Source organism: Mesocricetus auratus, unplaced genomic scaffold, assembly GCF_017639785.1.
Source record: "Mesocricetus auratus isolate SY011 unplaced genomic scaffold, BCM_Maur_2.0 Super-Scaffold_100676, whole genome shotgun sequence".
In the NCBI taxonomy this organism is placed as follows: domain Eukaryota; kingdom Metazoa; phylum Chordata; class Mammalia; order Rodentia; family Cricetidae; genus Mesocricetus; species Mesocricetus auratus.
The window spans coordinates 9,633,684-9,661,623 of record NW_024429266.1 but is presented as its reverse complement, the minus strand read 5'-3'; the positions used below and the strand labels follow the sequence as shown (position 1 = coordinate 9,661,623).

Genomic DNA, 27,940 nt, shown 5'->3' with positions numbered 1-27,940 from the left:
GAGAGAATATTCCAGACTCATGCTGATCCCTACTGGGACCACAGACATGAAGGTGGCAACATTTTCCCTGCCTTTCATGCTAGTCGGAATGCTCCTCACATGGCTGGGGATGTCTCTCAGCTGCTGGCACGCTTGCCTAGCGTGAGCAGAGCCCTGGCATTCAGGATGTGGAGGCAGGGGGATCACACGTTCAAGGTAACAGTACACTGTGGCCAGGACCAGACGACGTGAGATAAAACCTCACTTCACCCATGCTCAGCAGCAGGGCCTGCGTGGGCCCAGCATGGTTACTGATTGATGCACTAAGAGATGGCAGAAGGGCCACTCCTGAAGCTCTTCCGTCTTGAGGATGAATGAGGAGGGGCCATCCTCTGATGGCGGTGGTGATGGTTGGGGCAGTTATGGAAAGCACGGTCGCCATCGAAGTTTGATTTTTGGAGCAGAAGTTGTCTGTTTAGACGCAGCTATTGGAAAAAATCTTTTTCTTAGGATATCAAAGTGTCAGACATTCTTGGACGAGACTGAAAGCCTTAAATAGTTTTCTTACAAACCCCTTTTGGTGTCCCAGCTGGCCTTTTTTTTTTTTTAATTCAACCCCTTTGAGGCTAAAGTGTATATGTGAGAACATGGAACCCTCCTAAAACAAAGCAGAGCATAACCCCGAGGCAGGCTCTGAATAGACAAGCCTTGAAACAGCAGTCGGATTCCGTTACAAGACTGAACTGAATTGGTTGAATTAAGATGCTGTTTTCCCACGATGCTTATGATAACATCTTGAAGTCTAGAAGCCAGTTCCATCAACTGACATTCTGATGTCTTCAGACAGACTTGTTGCTTCCTTTCACTTAGTAGGCGTTACCTCGGCCTTTTCCTCTTTAGCTCTTTCAATAAATAATACCTACAATTAAATCTTGACTGTCAACAACAATGGGGAAGAGGGGAAGCCGAGATAATTAGAAGATAATTCCCCAGGCCAGCCACCAAGTCAATTTTAGACATAAATGTCACCCCTTTCCCATGAAACCTTTTATTGTAATTGCTAATCCATGGCCAAAGCAGACTGATGGGTGGTGTGTGAGCCGTGAACAGGAGGAAACAAACACAGAACCCCAGAGCCCAGGCAGCTGGTGGAGACTGCTTTAACCATGCCTACATAATGGGACCATGCTCTCACCTGAAGAAGGCCAAGGCATGCTTAGTCCTGGGAACAACTTTGGCATGGTATAGACAATTATAAAGACAGTCCCCCAATACCAGACTCCTGCGTATACACTGCACACAATTTCCTTGAGTTCAGGTGAGTCCTTCTATGGGAAGGTGCATTACTCCTCTGACTAGATTACATCACGTAGCAAAGATGAAGAGATTTCTCAGCTGTACTTGAGGCCCTGACTCAGTTATTTAGAGAGCCAGAGGGAGATTATCATGTGCAGGTCTGACCTCATCAAGTGGACATCCATAAGGGAGCCAGGGACCTCTTCAGGAGAGTAACGCGGCACTGGTTAGTCTTGACTATCAACCTCACAGGACCCGGAATCACCTAGAACAGAAAACGCTGGGCATACCTGAGATGGAGTGTCTACATCGGGTTAACAGAGGTGAGACAATCCGCAGTAACTGTGGGTGGTAGCATCCTTCCCATGACGGAGGGAATGAGAAGGAGAAACGAGGGCTGGTTCAGCAGCAAGGAGCATTTACTGTGCAAACTTGACAACCCGGATTCCGTTCCCTACAGTAGAAAGCGAGAATCAGCTCCTGAAGGCTGGCCTCTGACTTCCAAACACACACACACACACACACACACACACACACACACACACACACACACGCAGGCATTAGTGAATAAATAAGATTTCTAAAGAAAGTTCGCTGGGCACCTGATGGTTAATACACTGAGACTAGCTGTATCGGGCTCCTGCTGCCATGCCCCCCCCAGGACGGACAGCACCCTCAAACCGTGAGTCAAAACCCACCCTTGCTTCCTTCAGACGCTTTTGTCAGGGTATTTGCCACGCCAGTGAGGATGATGAACTAATACCCCGTCTCAGTGGGTTTGAGCTGCCAGAGCAAAGTGCCCCACAGAGGTGGAGGTTTATCTACCCAGGGTGCCTATTCCTCACAGCTCTGGAAGTCATGTGTCATATGTCATGTGTCGGCGCACGGTGTGCGGACAGGTGTCTTCTTGCTGACGGGTAGACCATAAGTTAGTGAGCCCTCTGGAGTCCTGTATGTTTCTTGAGGCAAAAGGTCAGTCTCTCTGTGTCACTCACACTGGCTCCTCCGCCCCAACTTACAGCATGCTGGGATGACAGTGTGCGCCATGGAGCTGATATAGGTCTGCTGTATAAGAACCCTAAGTCCATCACGAGGTCTCTATCCTCGTGACCTTACTACTGCCCAAAGGCCCCACTTCCAAATGTTAGAGCATTGGAAGTTAAGATTTATTTTCAATATCTTCTATTTGCTCTTTTACAATTTTTGTACCTGTATTCAGTATATCTTGATCATACCCGCCCCCAGCCCCTCCTTCCCACTCTCCCACAACGCCCCCCAACATGTCCCCTTCAGTCTTAGTTAGGGTTAGTATTGTTGTAATGAAACACCATGACCAAACACAACTTGAGGAGGAGAGGGGTTATGTGGCTTACACTTCCTCAAAGGCAGTCAGGGCAGGAATCTGAGGTGAGATCTGATGCAGACACTCACCCTGAAGTCCTCTCCTTTCTTTTGTAACCCCAAGTCCAGTTAGTGCTGCCTGTTGGAGAGTGAGATGCTCTGGTTCTGACCTGGTGCAGGCAGTCACAGCTGGAGGGAGCTGGTGAGTGCAAGCAGCCTTGTGGTGGCCAGAGACCAGCATTATAGGGCTTTCCTCCCCATCCTCCTGCTCCCTCTCCGGCTATGTTCTCTGACCCCTGTGGGGGCTGATAGTGATGTCCTGTTTAGGGCTGAGAACTCAATAGTCACCCTTCTAAGCCATCTGGCTAGTCATGAGTTAAACGCATTAACTTCTGCCCCCACGGTAGCATGATACTTCTCTGGTCAGGGTTGAGAGCAGAACTAATATGTGGGTATAAACATAAATATGTAGAAGGTAATTTGACAACAAGTTCATTTGTCTAAACAGCAGGTGTTGTGGTTTGAAAGAAAATGGTCCCCAAAGGGAGGGGCACTATTAGGAGGTGTGGCCTGGTTGGAGTGGGTGTGGCCTTGTTGGAGGAAGTGTGTCACTGTGGGGGTGGACTTCAAGGTCTCCTATGCACAAGCTATGCCCATTGTCACAGTTTACTTCCTGTTGCCTGTGGATCAAGATGTATGTAACCTTGTCAGCTCTTTCTCCAGAACCATGTCTGCCTGCATGCTGCCATGTCCCAGGCTAAATGGATAATGGACCTCTGAAACTGTAAGCTACCCCTAGTTAAATGTGTTCCTTTATGAGAGTTGCCGAGGCCATGGTGTCTCTTCACAGCAATAGAGACTCTAAGATAGTAGGTTACCCTTTAGTGACTATGATCTTCTGAACCATGGTATTTTAATCAGGCTTATGGTACCAAGTGTGAATCATCTCCTGTTGGGCAGTTCTCAACTCCATCCAGAAAGCAGTTAGATCCCCATAACCTTCCTGCCATTATTACATCCCTGGCACATCTTGCAAGGCAGGTCAGCATTCAGATTCACTGCTGGGTAAATACCACTGATGACTTTCATATTATTTTAATTTTAGTTTTGGGGTTGTTTTTTAGACTGGTCTCTCTGCGTAGTCCTGTCTGTTCAGGAACTCACTATGTAGACCAGACTGGCCTTGAACTTTCGGAGATCTACCTGCCTCTGCCTCCTGAGTTCTGGGATTAAAAGCACCAGCCACCACACCTGACCTGACTCTCTTTTAATAGATAATGGGAATTACACATTTGAGAACACACATTACTAGGCTGTAATGCCCTATTTGACATTTATAAATGGTGTAACTTGGTCAAATCACTTATGTCTGAGACTCACACTTTAAACAGTGGGAAAATAAGAACCCGGAAAGGTAATGTACGCTTGTGATCCCAGCACTTGGAAGACACAGGCAGGAGGACCATGGATTTGGTACTTTGGGACTAGTCTTGAGCTACATACCAAGGTCCTGTCTCAAAACCAAAACCAAATGGGAAAAATAAATTAATTTATATGAAGCACCTGTCTCAGAGACAAGTGGGTAGCGTTGATAAATATATGCATTTTTGAGATGGCGTAAGCTCTGCTAGACCACATGGGTCCATTCTGTTTCTGTTGTTTACTAATGAGTTTACTTATTTTTGATAGTTTGCTTATTTTTATTTTATGTGAATTGGTGTTTTGCCTACACGCATGTCTGTGTGATGGTATTAGATCTCTTGGAACCAGAGATATAGACAGTTGTGAGCCACCATGTGGGTGCTGGGAATTGAACCTGAGTCCTATGGAAAAGCACCACTGCTCTTAACCCCTGAGTCATCTCTCCAATGCCCATTTCACCTAGTTTTGCTTCTCTATTTCCATGAATAGGATTAAAATAGCTTTAATACTTATTATGTAGAGTTATAAGTTATTATTTGAGAAATTCAAACATGTATACAATAAAATACGATCATATCCAGTACCTATTTTCCCTCTCTAGCTCCCTCTCAGCGCCCTCTTCCCCCTCTCAATTTTATGTCTTCTAATTAATCCAGTGATCGTTATCCAATACGTGCATGGGTACAGCTCCACCCGCTGCAGCATAGGCAACTTCTCAGCAACCACACCCCCAAAGGAAAATGATTCTCTTCCCCCAGAAACTATCAACATTTGGTAGCTCCCCGTTCATTCTGAAACGTCAGGTGGCTTGATGGTATTCGGGTCTTGTGCAGATGGACACAGCCTCTGTAAGTTCACCAATGCAATAGCCAGGTCACGAGCATTCCACAACCCTCCTTCCCACCCTCCAGCTTTACAACCTTTCTGCCTCCTCTGTTATGACTCCCTGTGCCTTGTCAGAGGGTGGGCACTGATAAAAATGTCCCATTTGGGGTCAAGCATTCACAGTTGCTTGTTATCAACACCGTGACCAGTTCCGACCAGTTCTGCACTGGCTGATGCCCACTACAAAAAGAAGTGTCTCTGATGGAGGTGAAGCGCAGCCCACGTCTATGTGGTGGTCAGGATGAGAATGGTCCCCATAGGCTCAGATAACTCAGTGCTTGGTCCCCAGTTTGGTGGAACTGCTTGGGAAGGATTAGGAGGTGTGGCCTTGGGGGAGGAGGCATGTCACTGGGTGGCTGGGGTGGGGATGGAGAGGGGAGAGCTTTGAGGTTTCAAAAGCCCATGCCATTCACCCTCAGCCCTCTCTGCTCATGCTTGTTGATGAAGATGTAGCTGGCTCTCAGCTATTGCTCTGGCACCTCGCCTGCCAGCCTGTGGCCATGCTCCCCACCATAATGGTCGTGGACTTTAACCCCCTGGAACTCTGAGCCCCAGATTAAATGTTTTCTTTTACAAGCTGCCTTGGTCATGGTGTTCTATCATAACAATAGAAAAGTAATTAAGAGAGGCTCTCAGCATAAATATTTACGAGGCATTTTGACAACATGGCCATTACCAAATTAACACTAGTGGGTTCATGAAAGAGCCTGTGATATTTTGACCAGATAAACACAGCTTCTGTGAGCTCATGAATGTAATGAATAGCAAGTTTTGTAAAAACTAAATTAAAAAAAATCAAGGAAAGCACTGTTGTCTGTCTGGTTCATGCCAGCTTGGTGGACTTTCGACACACTCTTCTCTGCATCTCTTAGATTTGGACTGGATTCCTGAGTCTGCCCTGCTCATATTCTTAGACCCTGGCGGTGTAGGGGGCCACATGCCTGTCCGAGTCCGTGTCTTGCATTAAGAGGGTGGATGCCGTGACCGCTCAAGTTCTGCCAACTTCCCAGAGCCTCGCCCGTTGCCTTCCATGTCACAAGTGACCAGGAACTGAACTATCTGACATCTGAAGAATCCGTGTCACGTAGACATGACTTTTACAGCCCAAGAAATGGCCGTGACTCTGTGAGTGTGGTAGATGCTTTCTCTTTGACGGATCAACTCAACCCACACGCATGTGTCTCTGCCCATGTTTGATATGTTAGAATCTGCCCATCAGTCAACCAACTGGGCATTTGTATGCTAGAAACACGCACAGCTTTGCTGTTACAGCAAAGAGGGAGAGGATAGACTCCTGCCTTCCGGATGCTTCACGCGGTGGGGCGAGCATTCTCTCTGGTCCGGACTCCTTGTTGTTCTAGTGTCAGCCTCCCCCTGCTTCAGCTCTGCTCACACCTCCTCCTCTGCCCTCCGGGACTTAGAAAACTCCCCAGGACAGCTGCCTGCCATCCTTAGCCACACGACCCTCGCGTACTGAGGGCCCATTAGTGTCACCCCTCAGCCCTTGCCTCACTTCAGCTGTGTCTAAAGCAGGGATATGGATGGTAAAGGGACTGGTGGGGTGACTGTGAGCCATCATTCATTACCATGGTGGCACAGAGCAGCGGAAAGGCAGGAGACAAGGCCATGCCGCGCTCCCCGGCACTCCATCCATTTTCAAGGGGAAACAATTCCGATCAGAGCTATAAAAAGACTGCCGTGGGGTAAAGCGTGTCTGTCTCCCCACTCAGGCTATTTGTTTTCAACGAGGGCCTGGGCCTCCTCCCAGACTTTATCACCGCACATTTTTTGTCTATTCTTTTATTCACGCTGGGTCATTTTCATTGTCTCCTGCTCAGAAACAGATGATAAAGATCTTGCTTCACAGCCTTAGGAAAAGCTGCTATTCAACAAAGGAACCTGCCATTGTACCCAATCACTTCAAAGCTCACCCAGTATCTTTCTTATTTTTATTGTTTCTTTTCTTTCTCGTTTCTCTCCCCCCCCCACCAACAGTATGAACAATGTGGTTTGCATCCCAGACTATCTGTGGGAAAATGTACTTCCCATTGCCTAGATCTTGAGCTGCTGACACTGACAAAAAGATACAGTAATTTATGCTAAGCTTTGTAAAAATGCTTTAAATTCTTTTCTCTCCTAAACAAAACACAATAGCAGCTGATGGAGATCTCACTGCAAACATCAGCACTGAGAGTCAAGACGCTTCAACTAGATTATTAGCCTTCATCTCAAAATACCTACATAGCATTGTTAATTGAAAACAAATAAAACTTGATATATGGACAATGTTAGGATAAACCAGGCCTGCATTGTCATAGGGAAAGCTCGGTGGGTCCGTATGGACAAGGACTAGGACATGAAGGTAGACTTAAGACTGGGGTGTCACAATTCTGTTTATTCTTCACAGTACATAGGGTCAGTTTATCAGAACAAAGTCCCCCAGGCTGCCCCCCACCCCCTGCTAACCCCACCAAAAGATAACATGTTACAGAGACCAGTTAAAGGGAATCCTGCAAATGGCAAAGAACCATAAGTTTAGGGGAAACAGTCAAGTGGCTTCCTGTGATCAAGTTACACAAACAAATAGTGTTTCTAGCAAAAGGTTTTTTTTCTTCCTGAGCTTTCTCCAGCTCCATTGCAATGCACCTACGTGTGCTCATCCAGGGCAACTTCCCAGACAATCCAGCGAGGACAGGAAACATTCCCATTACTCATCCTGCTTACCCCGTATCTAACAGGATGGCCAGTTGGACAGTTACCCTTTGTTTTATGAGTAAATTGAGACATAAAAAATAATTAATGATCCCCTCCTTCGATACCAGTGGCAGCCAGTACACTAACCCACATTATATAATCGACATGGATCCTTATAAGGCTCTTTCTTCCTTTATGTTACTCTTTTCTTTCTTCCTTTTACTCTTCCTGATAGGTCAACTGTCATTGCATCCCCCCCATCAGCACCCACTGCAGAGTGTGCAGCTGTGACTCATCCCGCTTAGACTCCTGTCTCTTTGCTTATTCTCGAGGGCATATAAATGAATCATCCAGGATCTGCTCCGTTATGTTTGGCTTCTGTCCTTCAACAAGACAGAGAACTTGGTCCAGGGTCTGCACATGCTGACAATGCTCCCCCTTTTATTGTATCAGATACTATTGTATGGCATGCCACGTTTGGCTTATCTATAAACAGCTGTGCTGTTCTCAGTTGCTGGGTCTTATGAATAACATTCTCACAAACATGCTTGTAAAACTCTTTTTTGTGGGCATGCTTCCTCTCATTAATCTCTTAGAACCACTTCTTTTGTTTTCTTAATGGCCTCTATTGTTTTTCCCATGTCGGCGATTTCTTTTCTTATCTCTACAATTTCTTCCCTAGTATTTGCTATGGGTTTAGAAACTTAGACTTCATAAATGACCTTCCTCGGCATGCTCATTAAAACTATAAATAACTATATAGTTGTATGTACTCATGCCTATCTTTATAGCTTATTGATAATGATTTCCAATCTAGTACTGCTACAGCAAAAAGGTTTCAATCTTTTGGAATGTATTCAGACTTATCATATAATCCCGCATACCATCCCATCAAAACACTCCAGATTCACCTTGAGTTATTTTGGTTTGGTTTGATTATTGTTTTGAGATGGGTTTCATACAGCCTAGGCTGGCCTCGAACAAGCTATGTAGCTAAAACTACCTTCTTCTTCTTCTTCTTCTTCTTCTTCTTCTTCTTCTTCTTCTTCTTCTCCTTCCTCCTCCTCCTCCTCCTCCCCCTCCTCCCCCCTTCTTCCTGTTGACTGAGGGTGAAGTTAATAGACAGTGGACAGAGAAGGCACATATGGGGAGGCTCTCCCCTGCCTGGAATACACCCCCACTGCCCCACTTGGATTCTAGATCTCCTGGATAAGCCTGGAATAGTCCTTCCCCACCCCCTCTGCTCTCTCCTGGTTTCAAACTTGTATATCCATCTGACCCTTTGCCTTGCCTGTAAGACCTAGAAGCACCCCAAGATCTGTCATGGGCCTCTCTTTAACAGGGACAAACAGAGAGGAGAACACAAGCTGTGTTCTACCTCAGTTTCCACTCAGTTTAACCCCTTCTCCATGCCTCAGAAAGATAGGTACTAAGCCAGGCCTCAGGTCAGTGGCCCGCACCTGTAACTGACTCAGTCTGACCTTCATGGTCTGGTGAGTGTGACAAGCAAAGAAATCCAACCCTGTCACTTCCACATCTTGGTCTGCTGTGGGGATGAGGTGCAAACTAAGGTGTACTGACCCTAAAGGGAGGACGGGCCTACCTGCTGTGTGGATCCTCTTGTGTCCTGCTCCCAAAGTCCAGGGATTGCAAGTGTCTAGCACCATGCTGGTTTATGCAGTAAAGTTAAACCCAGGGTGCTATACATGCTAGACACGCAGGCACTCTACCAGCTGAGCCACACCCCAGTTCAGCTGCACCCCAGATCTACGTATGTACTTGTAAGAGAATGTGTAATCTTTAGGTGTTGGCTATAAGGCTATAAACGTCATCTAGATCAAGGCAGGATAACTTACTGTCTAGATAGTCTGTAATTTCACAGTTTTTTTGTTTTGTTTTGTCTGGTCATTTTAATTTCTGAGAAAGATAAAACATGCATCCAGTTCTGATTATGGAATTGGAATTGTGTGGTTTTTTTCTTTTTTTTTTTTTTTGGTTTTACGAGACAGGTTTCTCTGTATTATTTTAAAGGCTGTTGGTCCAGCCTAGCCTGGAACTCACAGAGATCCGCCTGCCTCTGCCTCCCGAGTGCTGGGATTAAAGGCGTGCGCCACCACCACCCAGCTGGAATTGTGTGGTTTTCTTGTTCCCACTAACTCTGCCAACTTTTTTTTGAGTATTTCGTAGCTGTCATTACATACATACATGCTTAGAGAGTTAGTATGTTTTCCTGATGAATTCATGTTTTATTATTATGAAACTTCCTTTCTCTGACATTGTGTCTAATCTTGAGGTATGTTTTGTCTGACATTAGCATATTAATCACTTAAAATTAATAAAGATTTCCTACGGCTCTAGCTCATCATTGTCGATTGCTTATTTCCAATCTGTGTCTTATTCTAAGAGCATCTATCATATAGACAGTAGACAGTTTGCTTTGAACAGTCATAAATTTTAAAGAAATTAAGAAGGGATAAAAGACCTTTCCAACCCAGCAGGGAGTTCTTTATTTCTTCTCGTATATATTTTTCACATCCAGAATTTCCATTTGGCCCAAAGTCCTAAGTTAGTCCCTGTGTCATGTTTCCAATATCCTTTATTCAGACTTTGAAGCTATTTATTAAGTTTAATTTACATTCCTGTTCTTTTTGGTCCATTAATTCCGCTTCCTCCGGTTTTTGGCCTTTCTTTCATGATTCTTGTGTTCCTTGTGTTCTCGTTTCATTTCTTCTGAGCTCATGTCCACTGGAGACTATTAGCTACCTTCACTGGCGGTGCATACCTTGGCAGAGGGTCAAGAGCCTCTACTCTTGGTTTTATGGCCTCCAAGTGAGTTGGGAAAGCGGACGTGCAGCTAGGTACCACAAGGTGATGTCACTCTGTGGTTAAGCTCACCTATGCAAACTTGTTCCTCTGGGCATTGTCTAGAACCCCTACTTCAGCACAGCTTGTTTCCAGAGGTGACCTTCGCCTGTGATGACTGCCAAGGCCCAAACATTGCAGACTGTTTTGGTGAGGGAAAGGTGAGAGGACTTGACTCTGCTGACCCTGAATGCACCTCCAGTTACCTGTTCTGTAGAAGACACACAGTGGACAGTTGTCTACCCAGGGGAAAAAAAAACTTAAGGGAGAAACACCAAGCTTCGCTGGTTGATTTTGGTTGGGGTATGTTCCCTTTAAATAAATGAGTTGTAATAGCTGAAATTTAATATACCATCCAAAGAAGAAATATAACAAGCCATGAACCCAGAGAAGTCAACTGTAAGAAGTGAAAATTTTTAGTAAGCCAATTAATGAGATTCCCTGAGTGATAAAAATAGCATATCAAGCAAGTTCTTAATCCCAGAGGGAATTGACTTTATAGACTTAATGGAATCGATGGTGCCAGATATCTGGTCCCCGAGGGAGTTGTTTCCCAGCCCTCGTCTGATCCTCCCCTTGCCCTGCCCACTCCTGAGCTCCTGGCCTAGAGTTCCAGCTAGAGCGTGCTGCAGTGTGAACAGAGACCCAGCTGGGCCTAAAAGGACTGAAATGCAGAAAAACACACCAAGAGTCAGTTTGTGGGAACCTGGATGGTTCTGAGTGGTCTGAGTTCAGAAGGAAGGAATCTTCCAAGTGTGTAGTTATCTTCTCCCTCCTTTATATGGTGAGCAGAGCTCCCGTTACCCTTGTAAGAGAGGCACACCCATGTTCACCCCTGTGTGTGTGTGTGTGTTTCACTTCCTGACAGGGAACGTGATCTCCAAAGAACTACTTTGTTGCCAGGAAGCAGAGCCTGTGAAAGCCAGAAGTAACTGTGGAGAGAATCCACCCACCTCTCACTTTACAGTAGGGGAAACTGAGGTCTGGGTAGGGGGGTAGTTTTTTCAAGATCTCACTGGGGCAATCATGAACCAGCAACCAGACAATCTCATTTTTTTTTTTGAGACAGCCTCTCTCTGTAGCTCTGACTGTCCTGGAACTCACTCTGTAGACCAGGCTGGCCTTGAACTCACAGAGATCCACCTGCCTCTGCTTCACAATCTCTGGGGTTAAAGGTGTGCACCACCACCGCCCAACACCAATCTGATGCTTAAACACATGGTTTCTCCACCACCAAGATTTCCGTGAATACCCATTTCTAAGGCCCATTCTTTCTAGTCCTGCCTGCTAGAGGTCAACCGTTTTTGATGTCTTCCTAATGAATGCTCGTCCTTGGCTTCTAGAGATAGGTTTTATCCTCTTTTCTTCTGCATCTTACTTGCTTTTAAAATGTTTATTTTATTTTGTGTTGTGTTCCAGCACGTCTGTGAAAGTGCACGTCTGTGAACATACAGGGACTAGAGGGTTGCGTCATGTGCCCTACTCTAGCACTTTCTGATTTATTCACTTAGGACATGGTCTCTCAGTGAGCCTGCAGTTAAGATGGCAGCCAGCAACCCCAGCCATCCGCTCCCCCCCCCACAGCACTGGGATCACAAGTATGCACACAGCACTGGATTACAGGCATGCACACAGCACTGGATTACAGGTATGCACACAGCACTGGATTACAGGCATGCACACAGCACTGGATTACAGGTGTGCACACAGCACTGGATTACAGGCATGCACACAGCACTGGATTACGGGTATGCACACAGCACTGGATTACAGGCATGCACACAGCACTGGATTACAGGTATGCACACAGCACTGGATTACAGGTATGCACACAGCACTGCATTACACGTATGCACACGGCACTGGATTACAGGTATGCACGTGGCACTGGATTACAGGTATGCACACAGCACTGCATTACACGTATGCACACGGCACTGGATTACAGGTATGCACGTGGCACTGCATTACGGGTATGCACGCAGCACTGGATTACGGGTATGCACACAGCACTGGATTACAGGTATGCACACAGCACTGGATTACAGGTATGCACACAGCACTGGATTACAGGCATGCACACAGCACTGGATTACAGGTATGCACACAGCACTGGATTACAGGCATGTACACGGCACTGGATTACAGGTATGCACACAGCACTGGATTACAGGTATGCACACAGCACTGCATTACACGTATGCACACGGCACTGGATTACAGGTATGCACGTGGCACTGCATTACGGGTATGCACGCAGCACTGGATTACGGGTATGCACACAGCACTGGATTACGAGTATGCACACAGCACTGGATTACGGGTATGCACACACAACCACACTTGACTTTTTATGTGGGTGCTAAGGATGTGAGATTGGCTTCTTCTGATGCACAGCCACCTCTTTAGTCATCCCCACTTTTCATTTGTGACAGTTTTTCTACATTGTCCAGGCTGATCTCAAATTCCTGCCCCAGCCACCTCTAAGTGCTGAAGTCACAGACCTGCATTTTGACAGAAGGGTTTACAGGACCAGAACCGAGAGACAACTCTGAGGACCCCAGGGGACCCTCCTTTGCCTCTACAGCCCTGAAGGATGCAGTTAGCGGGCTGTTTACTTAGTCGTCACTGTTCTTATCCTAAGCTGCGTGGTGTGTCAGCTTTGTGGAATGCCATGTGTATAGAACTTTGAAAGAGGTGGCTTTAGTAGCCTGGTTGGTGACAAGTCACAGCCCAAGAAATCATGAGCAAGCCGGGTAGGTATGGTTATACACATCTTTTATCTCAGCCCTAGGGAGGCAGAGGTGAGTTCAAGGTGAATTTGGTCTACACAGTGAGTTCCAGACCAGCCAGGGCTGTACAATGAAACCCTGTCTCAAAAAATATGTAAGTCAAGATTACCTATCCTGTGTGATACCTGCATACTGGAGTGAGGGATATCTGGGCTCTGTGGATGAACAAAGACAGATACCTACTCAGTAGACACTGATCTGAACATATTGCTCTGTGCTACACAGAGTGTTGGGTCCTACACTCTCCAGCATCCTACAGTGTCCACTTGCAAGTAATGACAAATAAAAAAGTTAATGAATGGATACAGAGCCAAATGTGACTGCTGTGTAAATACAGACCTCAGAGGCAGACATCAGCTACAGGCTAAATCTGATCCACGGACTTCTGTTTTCATCCTAGATCGTGTTTTGTTTGTTGGAGACAAGTTGATCTTAAACTTATTTATGTAACTTGTTTATGTACATGTGTGTATGCACACACACACACACACACACACACACACACACACACCAGTGCACATGTGGTGATCAGAGGATAATTTTGTGGAGTATGTTTTCCCCTTCCACCCTTTCACAGGATCCATGGACGTGAACGCAGGCCTCCAGGCTTGCACAGCAAGTAACCAAGTCACCTCACCAGCCCACATTGTGTTTTCTTTTCTAAGTTGAACTATACCCATCTGACTTTAAAATGTTGGTGCTCAGCATCTCTTGTGGAAGCTGAAAAATGGCCACACTGCCCACTTATTCCAGAGTGACTCTGGCTTGGGCTTAGTGGCAATCAGGTTCTGAGATTATCAATTTTTTTGTGTTGATTCAACTAGGCTCAAAGACACCCCCAAAACTGGTGAGAACATTATTTCTGGGTGTGTCTACCAGGGAGTTTCTGGAAGAGATTGCCACGTGGGTTGGTGGATAACAAAGACCCACCCCCAATAGGGCAGGCAACACCATCTCATCTACCCAGAGCTTGCATGGAACAGAGAGGAAGGGAAATCCCGTGGTTTTTAGTGGGACATCCACCTCTCCATCCTCTCTATCTTCTACCTCAGATGTTGCTTGGTTCTTCAGCCTTCAGACCCAGGCTGTACTAAAGTGCCGGCCTTCTAAAGTCTTTAGCTTGCAGATACCCCATGGTGGATCTTCCAGGCTGTCATATCTGCTTGAGTCAATTCCCATGTTAAGTCTCCTTGACACAGCCTATCAGTTCTCTTTCTCTGGAGACCCCAACTTACATCAGTCCCCTTAAGCCGTATGTGAACCTGGAACTGACCATGGTCCTCTCTGTCTCTTAGGGTCTTCCCAAGACCTCTTCTCTGGTTTATGTATGGATCTTAGAGATTAAATTCTTCATCTGGACGTTCATAGATGTCCTTGTAGGGAATAGCAGGCTCAGCTGGGAAACCAAGGAGGAATCTGGATTTCTAAAAGATGATGGAAAGAAATATAACATGGATAACGTGGAGCCATTCTGGAAAAGGGCTTGTGAAGAGAGAAATAGAAGACCTTCTACTGGTGTCGGCTTTGGGTCTGCCTAAGTTATCCAAGGAGAAGAAAGGCTTTGTTCCAGCTTCATCCTGAGATTTTCAGCCAACCCTGGCTTCTCATATGGGACTCACCTCCTTTGGCTCTTGGCTGAGTTTCATCCATGAGAACCAGGGATGTTAAAGCTACAAGGAAGCTGTGTTAGTCTCTACTTCCACATTTGAAGAAGCTGAGTCTAAAGAGGAAGCTGTGTTAGTCTCTACTTCCACATTTAAAGAAGCTGAGTCTAAAGAGGAAGCAGACCTGATTACCAGGAGCCCCTCATCTGGAGTATCCAAGCCAACTAACTGGTCAGCTCTAAACATGTGTACATATGAGCAACATTAAATGTACTCAATAGTAGATAAATATCCATGTATACATATATACGTATATTCGGGCACACATATGCATGCACATATATGTAATAATAATGAAACAAGAAGAGGTCATGAATTTGAGAGGGAGGGGGAACAAGAGATGTTGGAGGGAAAGAGTGGTAGGCGGAAATGATGTAGATATAGAACTCATGTATAAAATTCTCAAAATAATAATAATAAAATAAAAGAGGGCAGCATCTTCATTAAGGGGCAAGGTCAAGATCCCAAAGGACAACCAACTCCTTGACCACTTGGCCATTGCTACACAAGAGAAGAAACAGAGAAGGGGAGGCAGGGGAGGGGGTGGGGAGTCTGTGGGGTAGCCTCCACTGTTGAAATCACCAGGACTTAGGATTCAGGGGATTTCTTCTGTCCGGAGGAAGTATGTTTTTATAATCCACCTCCTACGGCTGGTGGGAAAAGAATCCTTCAAGTCCCCAAGGAATCTTAGGAAAACTCTACTAGACTCTAGCCCTCAGCCTGCCTGAGTCATAGCAACTATAATAAATCCAGAGTGTGTATTTTCTTAACTTTTCTCTTCGGGTGGGGAGGCGGGGTTACACATGTTCTAAGAAAGTGGGTGTACTGGGGTGGCCTCATCATTAGATGTGATCTCGCCACATCTGGTTGTCCAGTCAAGACGTTCTCTACAGAATTCCAGAAGAAGAGGTGTTGGGATGAGGAAGTGAGATTGAGTTGGGTATAACAAGACTCTACATGTCCCTCTGACCCTTTCTGTGGAGGGCTCCCATACAGACCGTCACTTTGTTTGGAACACTCTTCTCCACTTCCGACCCCAACACCGCCACACTTCCACCAGGCTGAGGTGGCCCTCTTCAGGGCTCAACTGAAATATCTTTCTGTGTCCTGTGCTTCAGGTAGCTAACTGGTAGTTGATTATATATATATTTCACTGCTCAACCCCTGCTCCTGACCTCTCATAAGATCCATTTGTCTGCATCTGTTTTGTCCACAGCTACCAGTGCTAGAACATAGGTGGCGACCAATGAAAATTTGACTAAAGCCCCAAAAATACTAGGCTCTGCCTCCAACATGCCGGAGTCCTTACAGAAACCCATCAGAAGGCAGACAAACAGTCAAAAGTGTTCACCTCTTGGCTTCCTCATTCCACGGGTACTGAGTTGTACATGGTAAGACACATACAGTAGACAGAGGACTCCCTGGCATGGGTTGAAACAAGCAATCTAGACACAGCTTCCCCGGAGAAATGAGTCTGATGTAGTATCCCACCCTTCCTCGGGACACATGTCTGAGAAGTACAGAAATGTCCCATAGATGGAAAAGAGAGTTCTCAGATTAGAGTCCCAGAGTCACAATTCAAGGACAAGTGCCCAGCATTGGTGACTTGACTTTCTGGTGCCTCATTCCCCTCCTCCTGTGTGAGCCTGTAGCATTGGGCCCTTGGTCGTGCTTAGATGATTGATTTTAGCAGAGTTAACAATTCTCTGTGATTCTCCAGAGCCAAAGCCAACTATTCACAAACTTGAATTCTTTCAGTTTGGGGTGGGGACCCTTTCCTGTACATCCTGCCATATGTAGGCTAGTGGTCCCTGATAAATAACTCACATTTAAGTGCTCTGCACACTCTAGATTGCATCACATATGTTTGGCTGTTAGATTCCTGCAACATTGCAGGGAGGTTTGGCCGTGCCAACAGTTTTACGGATGCCCACGGGACCCACAAAGATTAGGAGACACAGAGTTGGGGCATGGCCAGGCTGCCCTCCATGCCACCTTCCAGTCTCCTTCTCTTGCCTCAGAGAGCTGTCGGGTTTCCCACTGAATCTGGGATGTTGCTGGCGGAGCACTGATTTTTGTTGTTCATTTATTCTGTGGTTTCTGTGCTGGGTGTGGAACCCAGAGCCTTGATCTTGCCACTGCCTCACATGGTGCCCTGAGTCACATCCCTAGCCCCCAACACTGTTATGAAGCTCTACGGAACCCCAACATTTGGTCCTGGCCATGTGTGCATGTTTGGAAAGAGAGTGGGGGCATGGGGTTGCAGCCTGAGCCTGGAGAGACCCTGCCCACTGGCTGCTTAGCCAGGCACTTCCATGGACTATGGAAGCCTCTTCCAGTAGGCCTGGTAGGTTGGGTTTAGATTAGAGAGGTAGGAGCTAGGCCTGCTTCTCAAAGTTAGACTCGGGGCTATTGTCCCCAGAAGGGCACTCAGAAAGACCAGAGTCCTCGATGCAAAACAAAAGGGCAACGGGAGGAAGGGAAGGAAGCCGCTTAACTCGTTTATTCGGTCTTCCTCCCTCATTTCCTCTTTCTCTCTTTAGCCCGACTCCCCCCACCCCCATCCCGCCCCCAGTTTCTGGTTTCCTGGCCACTATCTAGCCAATAACCTCCCACATTTGCATTCTCAGCCCCTCTCTGCTCCCATAATCTCTTCCCCAGGCTCTTCCGAGGGCCATATTTACCACCACACAGGATTTCCGTCGATAACAGCAGGGCCTGGTCATTCCAGAGCGGCCCCATCTCCTTGTGGGTGTCTATTTACAGCAAGGCAGGAATTTTAATTTCTGCTAAGAATGTGACATTCCTTAGGTGTCTAACCTGCACGGGACCACCAAGTGAGCTGCTCCCATCCTTCCACGGCCGGCGCTCTGAATCAAGGCTTAAAAAGAAAAAGTCGGCTCTGTCTGTGTCTGTCTGTGTGTGGATACCTCAAGTGCAGACATAAGTTACTCGGGAGGCTTGTCCAAGGTGGGTCACTCACCCACAAATCTCTGCGCTGAGGACTGCAGGATTGCGGGGTCTGCATCTCCAGCAACCCTGGGGAGAGCCCCGTGCGCACAGGAAAGGGATACAGCGCCCCCTTGTGGTCGTTTGTCTCATCTCATTAACACCAGGGTTTTTCACTAAAACTTTTTAAAAAAGTACTCACAGGCAAGGTGTTTAACTTCTAGTTGATGTATAACATGCATCCATACACCTTCACACGCTCAAAACACTGCCCCAAATGGACACATTCAGATTAGCGCTTTCCCACCCTCGCTTAGGAACCCTCACCCCCTCTCACCACCACCCAGGGTAACTGTCCTAACCCACACATCAGTTTTGCCTTCTGGGGGTTACCTTAAGAAGCAGAATTCCAGAGACCTGGGGGGTAAAAGACCAGCTTGCCTTACTCTTCAGTACCAGGAGGCTAAGCATCCTCTTCAGACCAACATGTATCCATTCCCCACGCCCCACACCCCGTTTCTAGAGACGCTGTGTTTGCGGGAAATCCTACCCTCTTCCCTTTTAAACAAGGATCATACATCAGCAGCACAATGTGGCACATGTCAATCGCGGTGGTAAGAAATGGCCTTTAGAACTTCACAAGGGGCCATCGAAATGGCGTATCGGGGAAAGGAGCTACCCAGCCTGGCAACCTAAATTCAATCCCTGGAGTCCCTGTGGTAGAAGGAGAGAACCTACTCTCAAAAGGTGTCTGTGGCCACAAATAATTGCACACCACACATGATGAATGAATGAATCTGTAAGTTTTTAAAAATTACTATTAGGAACACTTACTACAGTCATAATACCATATAAACCAACAGCATTTTTTAGTTCCAGATCTCCACCAACCCCAGGGAAGCCCTGTGCTCACTGCCTGGAAAATTCCATCCTCAAAGCCAAGTTGAGGTGAGGTGGCCTGGCCTTACTAACAGGAGTGTCACACAGGTTCGAGGGCCCTCTGTCCTTGCGTGTGTATGTGTGTGTGTGGGGGGGTGGTTGATAAGCCTTCATTCATAGATCTCACAAATGCAGCTGGAAAAGTAACCACCACATTGGAAGGATAAGCACTAACCCTGATGACTAGATTAAATTAATTCTAATAACTTATTCTAATTCCACACATCCAAGTTATGACATTTCAACATGTGATAGAGATAAAAAAATAATTACAGCGATCTTTTGAACTTTGTCACTATGAAGCCTTTGAAATCTGCTGTGGAGTTTACATCACAGCACGTCTCAGATTGAACCAGTCACATTTCAAGTGGCCAGGGACTATGGAGCTGGGCTTCGTGGCTCTGAACAGTGTGCGGAACGCTATCAGTATTCCAAATCATCGCTTAGAAAAGGGTTGTTGGGACTGGCGAGAGGGCTTAGCCAGTGAACGTGACTCAGCCGATGAGGACCTTGCCTGCCATGCCAGCATTCAGCCTTAGTGTGGATCCCCAGGATTGACATAGAGAAGCACAGCCCTGGTGATCCCCAGGCCAGTGAGAGATACCGTCTCAGCAAACAAAGAGCACATACTGCTCTTGCAGAGGACCCCAGTTCGATTCCCAGTACCTACTTCATAGAGCGGCTCACAAAGATCTGAAAGTCCAGCTGTGGCTGGGGAGTGTGTATGAGAGAGAGAGAGAGAGAGAGAGAGAGAGAGAGAGAGAGAGAGAGAGAGAGAGAGAGAGAGAGAGAGAGAGAGAGAGAGAGAGAGAGAGAGAGAGAGAGCAAGCTCTGGCCCCCACAGACACAATTTTAAAAAAATACAGAGACACTGGAGGCTGGCATCCACACTCACTGTGCACACATGCATGTGCTCATTTGTACACACACACAAACACACACACACACACACACACTCAGCCTGGTTGTTCAGATCGGGATCTGACCAGAAGCAGTGTTACTCAGTACATGTATTCAGAAAGAAGAAAATCTAGCAGAAATCAGAAAATCATGAAGGCTGGAACATTTTTTTAGGGGAAAAAGTGCTGCTTTGTGTCTGACACAGCGACTGACTGACTTCTTGCCATGCAGTTCTGCCCCATCACAAACAGGGCAGACACCTGCAGATTTATTACATCCTTCTATTATTCGGACTTAAGTAATCACAGTCAAGAGCACAGTTGCTCCACACCCGGCAGGGGGAGGGGTGAGGGAGGGGGAGGCTGCTTATTATTCTCTAGGACCTCAGATTCCTGAGAGACAGGTTATTTTCTAGAAGGATTTAAGATTTTAGAGCCCTGGTCTTTCCCAGTTTCTGCAAAGCATGGCAGAGGCAGGGGGAGGAAAGTCAAGACTCTCCCCACACTCACTCCCTCCCTCCCTCCCTCCCTCCCTCCTCCTCCTCCCTCCCTCCCTCCCTCCCTCCCTCTCTCCCTCCCCGGCTTGCAGGGAATGTGTCAGCCTTAGGCAGCATTCCTGATCCTGACTTTGTCTTACAGAAAGCAACATGAAAAAAAAAAATAGCAAGGCCTATCGCTGACCCTTGTGCTTGCGACATTGTCCGCAATGGATTCTGAACCGAGCACTGTTCACTGACTCATCGAAAAGGTAGCAGCTCATTTTCCTAAGCAAATGTTCTTGTGAAAGCGCCCTGTTACATTCATTCTCCCCCACACAAACGTGCACACGCACAGGCACACATTACACAAGTTGTACATGCTAGTTAAGCCCTAAGCCTTAACGATCATTCATGATAGGCTGCTCCCTACTCTGGGTGGAAACTTTGGGAAAGGGTGCTTGCCTCTGGAGTTTTGCCCTTGTTTCCCATCTCTGAGGGCACAGATGGGGCTCTGGGGCATCTCAAAGTGGGGACTGTGGGGAGTGTTGAATCCCTGTGAACTGTGAACTCATCACCCAAAACCGGAACATCCCTCCCTAGTCATGATGCATTCTAGTGGGTTGCATTTTCCACAGAGAGCAAGGATGTATCACTCTGGCTAATTTCTCTTTTATGGAGGATGTTGACATTAATGCCGGTTGAGCAGAGGAGGGTTAGAACTTGGTGTACAGAGAAGGGGTGAGAGTTTAACAAGTTTGGGGTCCGGGGATTCCTAAGACCCACTGCAGACCCACCAGCTGGGACCAGCTTAGAGTCATACACATGAATAACCACTTTAAACAAGAGTTCCGGGTGATCCAAACACACGTGACACTTACTGCACCAAGCTCTGGTGTCTATCATTAAATTGCAAGCAAATATTTAAAAACAAGAATGGGACGGTGAGGGGGGATGGTGGGGCTTGTCTCCAATTGACAACACTTTCACTCTTTGAAGGAATAACCATGTGTTTCCAGAAGCCAAAGACTTGAGTTCTGATTCTAGCCTCTCATATATAATGCGGGCAGGTTATTTAACCGTCTCAAATCTACTGCCACAGGCACGCATGGGAGAGGCAGGGAGGACATGGAACACAACACACACAGCACACACACACATACAACACACACACACACAGCACACACACAAACAGCACACACACACAGCACACACACAGCACACACACACAGCACACAGCACACACACACAGCACACACACACAGCATACACAACACAACACACACAGCACACACACACAGCACACACACAACACAACACACACAGCACACACACACACACAGCACACACACACAACACACACACACACACACACACACACACACGACTCTTACTTAGCAGCTTCTCGGAGACCTGTGTCCTTCCTCCATCATGCACTAGAGTGTCACTCTTTAGACCTCAGGTCCCCCTACAAACACAAGGCACAACTAGGATGTACTGGGCTGTGGGAAGGCAAGCCTGGCAGCCTCACTTTGGTCTCTGGAACCCTTGTGAGAGTGGAAAGAGAGCGTTGACCCCACAGAGCTGTCCTCTGATCTCCACAATCGCGCTGTGACACGAGAGGCCACACACGTCTGTCTTATACAATTTCAAAAATAAGATTGTATCTATATTAGTTGCCATGATGAAACACTATGACCAAGGCAACTCACAGAAGGAGGAATTTACTTGGGCTTAGGGCTCCAGAGGGATGAGAGCCCATCGTAGTGGGGAGGGGCATGGCAGCGGAGCAGGAAGCTGAGAGCTCCCATCTTGTTTGCTGTTATCAAGTTTCTTTGAGCTAAAACTACCTGCTTCTCACTAACAGAGGCCTGGCATGGGGAGGGTGTGCAGCTCAGCCACAGCACTTAGCATATGGGAGGCTCCAGGCTCAATCCCGGCTCTGTACAAAAGGAGGGAAAGAAAGAGAGGGAGGGACGGAGAGAGGGAGGGAGGGAGGGAGGGAGGGGGAGGGGAGGGAGAGGGGAAGGAGAGAGGGAAGGGAGAGGGAGGGAGAGAGGGAAGGGAGAGGGGAAGGAGAGAGGGAAGGGAGAGGGGAGGGAGAGAGGGAAGGGAGAGGGGAAGGAGAGAGGGAAGGGAGAGGGGAGGGAGAGAGGGAAGGGAGAGGGAGGGAGGGGGAGGGAGGGAAGAATGGCACATGATAAACTGAGGCTAAAGATATGGTTTAAGAAATTGAAAACAACTGAATTTCTGACACCAAATCCCAGTGTGGGTTTCATCCTGCCAGTCACAGGCATCCCTAGAGAACTCGGGTCCCCTTCCAGCTGGGACAGGGTCCTCTCAGCCAAGGTCACCAGAGCCCGCAGTTACCTTCTAGGTGAGCAGATCCCAGAAGGAACCAGGAGGAGAAAGTGCTGACTCAGCCACTACCAGCTTTACCAGTCACAGAGTGAGAGGTTACAGGGAGGGACCAAGACTAAACCAAGTCTCTCCTCTCTCGTACGGCAGGGTAAACGTGATGACAGCACTGAAGCGGCTTGTAGAAATGGCCGCAGTGTTCCTGGGGGGGCTTTCGCTTCCGGTCCTGTTCCTGGGGGGGCTTCCGCTTCCGGTCCTGTTCCTGTGGGGGGCTTCCGCTTCCGGTCCTGCCTCCAGGGTCCCACATCAAGGCCTTTCCTTGATGATGGACTGTAATCTGTGAGCCAAACAAACCCTTTTCTTGCCCGAGCTGCTTTCCATCAGACTGGTCTAATACAGCAACAGAGATGCAAGCCGATACTGTGTGAGCCCAGTGGCTGGAGTCGTCTTCAGAGCCTATGTAAAAGTGGAAGGAGAGAAGCAGGTCCACTAAATGGTCCTCTGACCTCACACACACACACACACACACACACACACACACACTCACACACTCACACACGCAACGCGCGCACACGCACGTATGCACACACATACACACACACAGAGAGAGAGAGAGAGAGAGAGAGAGAGAGAGAGAGAGAGAGAGCTGACAAAATAGAATCTCTAAAAACTGCTCAACTTCGTATTCTTTGAATCCATGGTGCACGTGATTAACTGAACACAGGTGAGAGGCTCAGAGGGAATCAGCCCCGCTATGTCTCCAATTCAGCTCCTCTAGGTAGGGCTCCTGCCCCGAGAGACCCTCACATGGATAAGCACTGCACAGCATGGCTCTCCTGTCATGGAGAACTGTCTTCCCTCTTCTGTCTCCCACCTCAAATTATCTCCATCCACAGTGACCAGCGCAGCCTACCACGGTTGAACAAGAAAATCATGTGGCATCATAAACGTGGCCCAGCAATAAAATTCCAAAAAAGAAAAGACCTGAGTGTAAATACTACCAACATCACCACCAAGGAGACTCATGTCCTTACGACCCCAGTTCAGAGGAGAGAGCTAAAGGCCTTTGGGTAATTACCTCACTCTAGTGGAGGTGTCCCTCAAAAGATATTAAGCCTCAATTTTATTTGCTTTAGTCTCTGGAAGAAGACTTCCTCCTGAGCCCAGAGAGAGTATGGTTCTCCCCAGGGCTGGAGCCTCCAGTGCCTTCCCAGGAGAGTCTTAAAGTTTGAATTCACCTGTAACCCTCTCAGGGCTTGCCCCCTTCCCTCCTCCCCCCTTCTTCAACACCTTGTGTTTGTTTGGTTTTTTTTTTTTTGGTCTTTTGTTGTGGTTGTTGTTATTTTGTCTTTTTGTTTTCTTGGAGCTGAGGACCACACCCAGGGTCTTGCACTTGCTAGGCAAGAGCTCTACCACTGGGCTAAATCCCCAACCCCTCTTCTTCTCCATCTCAGCAAAGCCGACAGAGCATCAAGCTTGCAGAGGGAACCGTTCCTCACTGCTGCACAATGATTCACTGGGTCTCCTCTAACTTGTAAGACTGAAGCCCCGAACATTAGAGAACAGCCGACCCCTGCTCTCTCCACCCTCGAAGCTTCCCTTCTCTCTGTGTTTCTAAGTGTGGCTACTAGGTACCCACAGGAGCGGAACTGTGTGTATTTATGCTGTGTGACTGCTTTGGGTTCATCTATGTTGAACACATGCCAGGGGGCTGCTAAATCTTAAGGCTGAATAACAGCCCACTGAGTGCCTGTGTTGGCTTGTCCATCTGTCCAAGGACACTTGAGTTGTCTCTGTCTCTCATGTATTGTGAAAAGCTCTGCTTGAAAATGCTGTGTATGCCTCAGTCTCTGAACCATCAACTGCCTAAAAGAAATTATTATAGGACAAGTTTAGAAATGATTCTAGGCCCTTGTCCCAGAGAACTTATCCAGGCAAGATCAAATCCTACAGCTCAGTGCTTGGTGCTGTTAAAAAGAAATTCAGATTCAGTCGGGGAGATTCAAGAGCCAATGTCTTTCACTGAAGAGTTCATCCATCACTCGTCGTTAAGTGGCCACAACCCACAGAGAAGTTAATGATGGCACCGAGTTGACCATACCGGGCGGAGACAGACTCATCCTAAAATTGGTCTTCTCTGCAAGAGGCCTTGAGGCATCCTTGCTTTGAGCATTTCTTCACAGCTCAAAACTACATCATTAAAAAGCTGTTTGCTTTCTACCTAGGAAGTTCAGAACATAGACACTGCTAATAAAGTCCAGCGCTTGAGAGTGCGGTATAACAAAGAGAAAAACAGAGTGTCCTGCCTACAGATGACACCCGGAACACTGTCTGCCGACCTGTGGCTTACCAACCAGTGTGAGGCACACACATCCACAGGAAGACCCTGTCTCACTGCAGAGCAGGGGGGGTAATATAATTAAAAAGCTGGGACACAGTATAACTCAGGGACATGTCAGTTGCATAGCATGTTGCCAGGACTTGGGATCCTCTCTTTTTCTCTAAAAGCCCTGTGAGCAGAGTGGGAAGACAGCCTTAAGAACTAAGATTCACCCCACCAGGCATTAACGGTGTCCAGAAACTATGTGAACAATCTCACTCGACATCCTTAAGACATTTGTATCTGTCTGATACAGGACCAGAGGGGGGAAACATGTTAATTTTCTCAGCCTGCAGATAACACATATACAGAATCCTGAAGGCTCACAAAAAGCCCCGCATATTCTCTAGGGCTTCCACTGCCTTAAAATATAGGCTTGCATTTATCTTGACCACATTAACGAGGTCTGTTTGACCAATACATTTATATTTATGATGACTGAGGGCAGATTATGGTTGTTAAAACTTGTCCTTGGGACATGAAAACACTCCTCTGTCATTAATACATTTGCTAATATAAACTATGATGTCAGGTCAACGTAAAGGGTAAAAATGTTCCTAAAGTGCGCGCACATCATTTTTTAAAGCAATTGAGCCTAATGGAATAGCAAAGGTCATCATAACAAACCATTACAGTCTTCGTCTTGGCTATGCCGGCCACAGAAGAACCTCCAAGAAACCGTCATCATTCCTCCAATGTTATGGCATCCAGACGACAGGGATGGCTCGCAAATGAGTCATCCGGGCTCAGATCCGCAGTAGCTATGTGAGCGCTGCGCAATCAATTATTCATGTGTTTACAGAGAGCCTTCCCGGTTGATGTTAACCAGAGCTGCTTGCAAAGGACAGCTCTCCAGCTGTCCTCAGCCACCCCAGGCCTCCAACTAACAAGTCACTTTAATTGCTGGAAAAGCCATCTGGAAGGTGAGCCTCCCCAGCCCAGACCCTGAGACTTTATTAGGTGCAAAAATATTAATCAGGGATAATTATGACAATACTTTATATACAGGACTCTCAGAAAAATCCTAAAGAGGGTGAGAGAAGGTAGGCTTGACCCGGAACCCATTAGGCTCAATGGGGGACGGACTATTGAGGGCCCAGGTCAGGGATGCACGGAGAGCAAAAGAGAACAGCATGAAGGGAAAAGGCTGGGAGGCGGTGAGCTCCAGTGTGGAACGCTCTGTGAAGGTAAAGGCGCATGACCGGGGACCACCAAGGGTGAACGCTCTAGATTGGTCAATAGCCAAATTGACCCACCCATCCAAAATGGCCTCAGGAGAAGGTGGATGGGAAACAGGACCCACAGGCTGCCCAGGAAGACTAATGCTGTGAACAAGGGTAACTCCTGTCTCTAAGCTGGGGCAGTGTGGGAGCTGATAGTCCCACTGGTCTGGCCAGAGTTGTGTCTGGGTTGTAGCCAAAGCTATGGCCTCGCTTCTTAGGAGGGTATGGTCACATGGAGGATGGGGGGGGGGACGACAGACACATTTTTTTTTATTAGATAGATTCCAAGAACTTTTGGTACTGAGAGATTTTTCCCCCTCTTGTTTGAAACTAAGTAATTTACAATGTAGTCATAACGTGGGGCTGGTGAACCTAGTGTGATTGGTAGAGTGGTTGCCTAGCATGCATGGAGCCCTGGGTTTGACCCTCAGCACTGCATACAGCCAGGTGTGGTGGTGCATGCCTGTGATCCCAGCACTTGGAAGGGGAGCCAAGAGGGTCAGAAGTTCAGTCATCCCTGGCTCTGTAACAAGGTTCGAGCCAGTCTGGGCTATATGAGCTTTTACCTCAAAAACAAACAAACAAATAAATAAATCTGTCATAATAAAGCCGTCACAATTCACTGGACCATTTCTAAGAAAGTAGCAGAAGTAAACTGTGTCTTCCTGCTAATATGAGCACAGTTCAAAATGCATATAGAACAGGGTTTGACAGTGAACATCTCTCAACCCAACATTGGTGAGTCTCAAGCATGAGGAATATGAGTTAAAAGTCATCCCGGGATATGTAGCTAGACCCTGTTTCCGAAAAAAAAAATGCAGATAGATAGATAGATAGATAGAATAGGTAGGTATGTAGATAGATGATAGGCAGGCAGACAGACAGACAGATGAGTTAAGAAGGCCTGCGATATAAAGATGAAGCTAACGTATGGAGAGAGGGCAACATCCTTGGGCACTTCCACCAGGGCAGCAGAGGGTCTAGCAGTGGGGTCACTTTGTCTCCTCCAGGTTTCCCATGAATGCACCATGCCTGCTGAATGGAACTTCTGAGCTCTGAGACAGCTTTCCCTAGATACCGGAATGACATTTCTCAAAGGGCCAAATGAAACACCAGCACATGCTTGCAAAGGCCTTCCCAAAGCCTTCAGATGGGCCGTTCTGTTTTTGAAGAAGACTGAGGCATGCTAGGCTTCTCATACTTATTGTCCCATGGCATTCTGTTTTAAGAGCACATCCCCCCTTCGGCAAACTCAGGCTTCCCCTCTGGAAAAGGCAGCACAGGGGTGTGCGACCAACAGCACCCCAGTTAGATGTCCCGTCAAGGTCTTATCTGAGAGCCACTCAACCACTTTCAAGGAGCTCAGATCCAAGTGGTCCCTGACTTAGGTCAGCCCAGCTTAGGACGTGTTGATTTGGTGGTGGTGAGACAGCCATGTGCATCCAACAGAAACCCTTGGGTTTGGGGTAGGGGACGCAAGGATCCAAGTTCCGATGTTTAGCATCACATTGAGAAGCCAGTCAGGGAGGAGAGGGAAATGGACACCAATGATCTCAGGGACTCGCTGGCCAGCCAGCAAATTAAAAATGACAAGCGTCAGATTAACCCTGGAGAGGTATATAGGGGGACAACTGACATCGACCTCTGCACTGTTACACACAAACATACACACATGAAAATGAAGGTTGGGGCCTGGTCACATGACCCAGACTGGGCTCGTTGATGGTTAGTTGTGTGAACCCGATACAACCTAGAAACACCTGGAAAGAGTCTCAGTGAGA

The 27,940-nt window shown here is 47.2% G+C and overlaps 3 long non-coding RNA genes across 3 annotated transcripts in view; 2 read left to right on the top strand and 1 right to left on the bottom strand.

Moving 5' to 3' along the window:
- The window catches only part of LOC121136879, a 35,689-nt gene extending 12,894 nt beyond the window's left edge, over nucleotides 1-22,795 (bottom strand). Inside the window, exons 1-2 of the long non-coding RNA XR_005874053.1 lie at nucleotides 22,569-22,795; nucleotides 1,566-1,729 (exon numbers count right to left, since the gene is read on the bottom strand). This is a non-coding gene — a long non-coding RNA (uncharacterized LOC121136879). The remainder of the gene's footprint in view (nucleotides 1-1,565; nucleotides 1,730-22,568) is intronic.
- On the top strand, nucleotides 4,702-15,118 carry LOC121136881. Its single transcript, XR_005874055.1, has 3 exons — nucleotides 4,702-4,886; nucleotides 5,796-6,048; nucleotides 14,567-15,118. It is a non-coding gene; the product is annotated as an uncharacterized LOC121136881 (long non-coding RNA).
- Nucleotides 16,158-23,656, top strand: LOC121136880. Its single transcript, XR_005874054.1, has 4 exons — nucleotides 16,158-16,326; nucleotides 18,758-18,832; nucleotides 20,362-20,470; nucleotides 23,453-23,656. It is a non-coding gene; the product is annotated as an uncharacterized LOC121136880 (long non-coding RNA).
- Nucleotides 23,657-27,940: the final 4,284 nt, after the last annotated feature.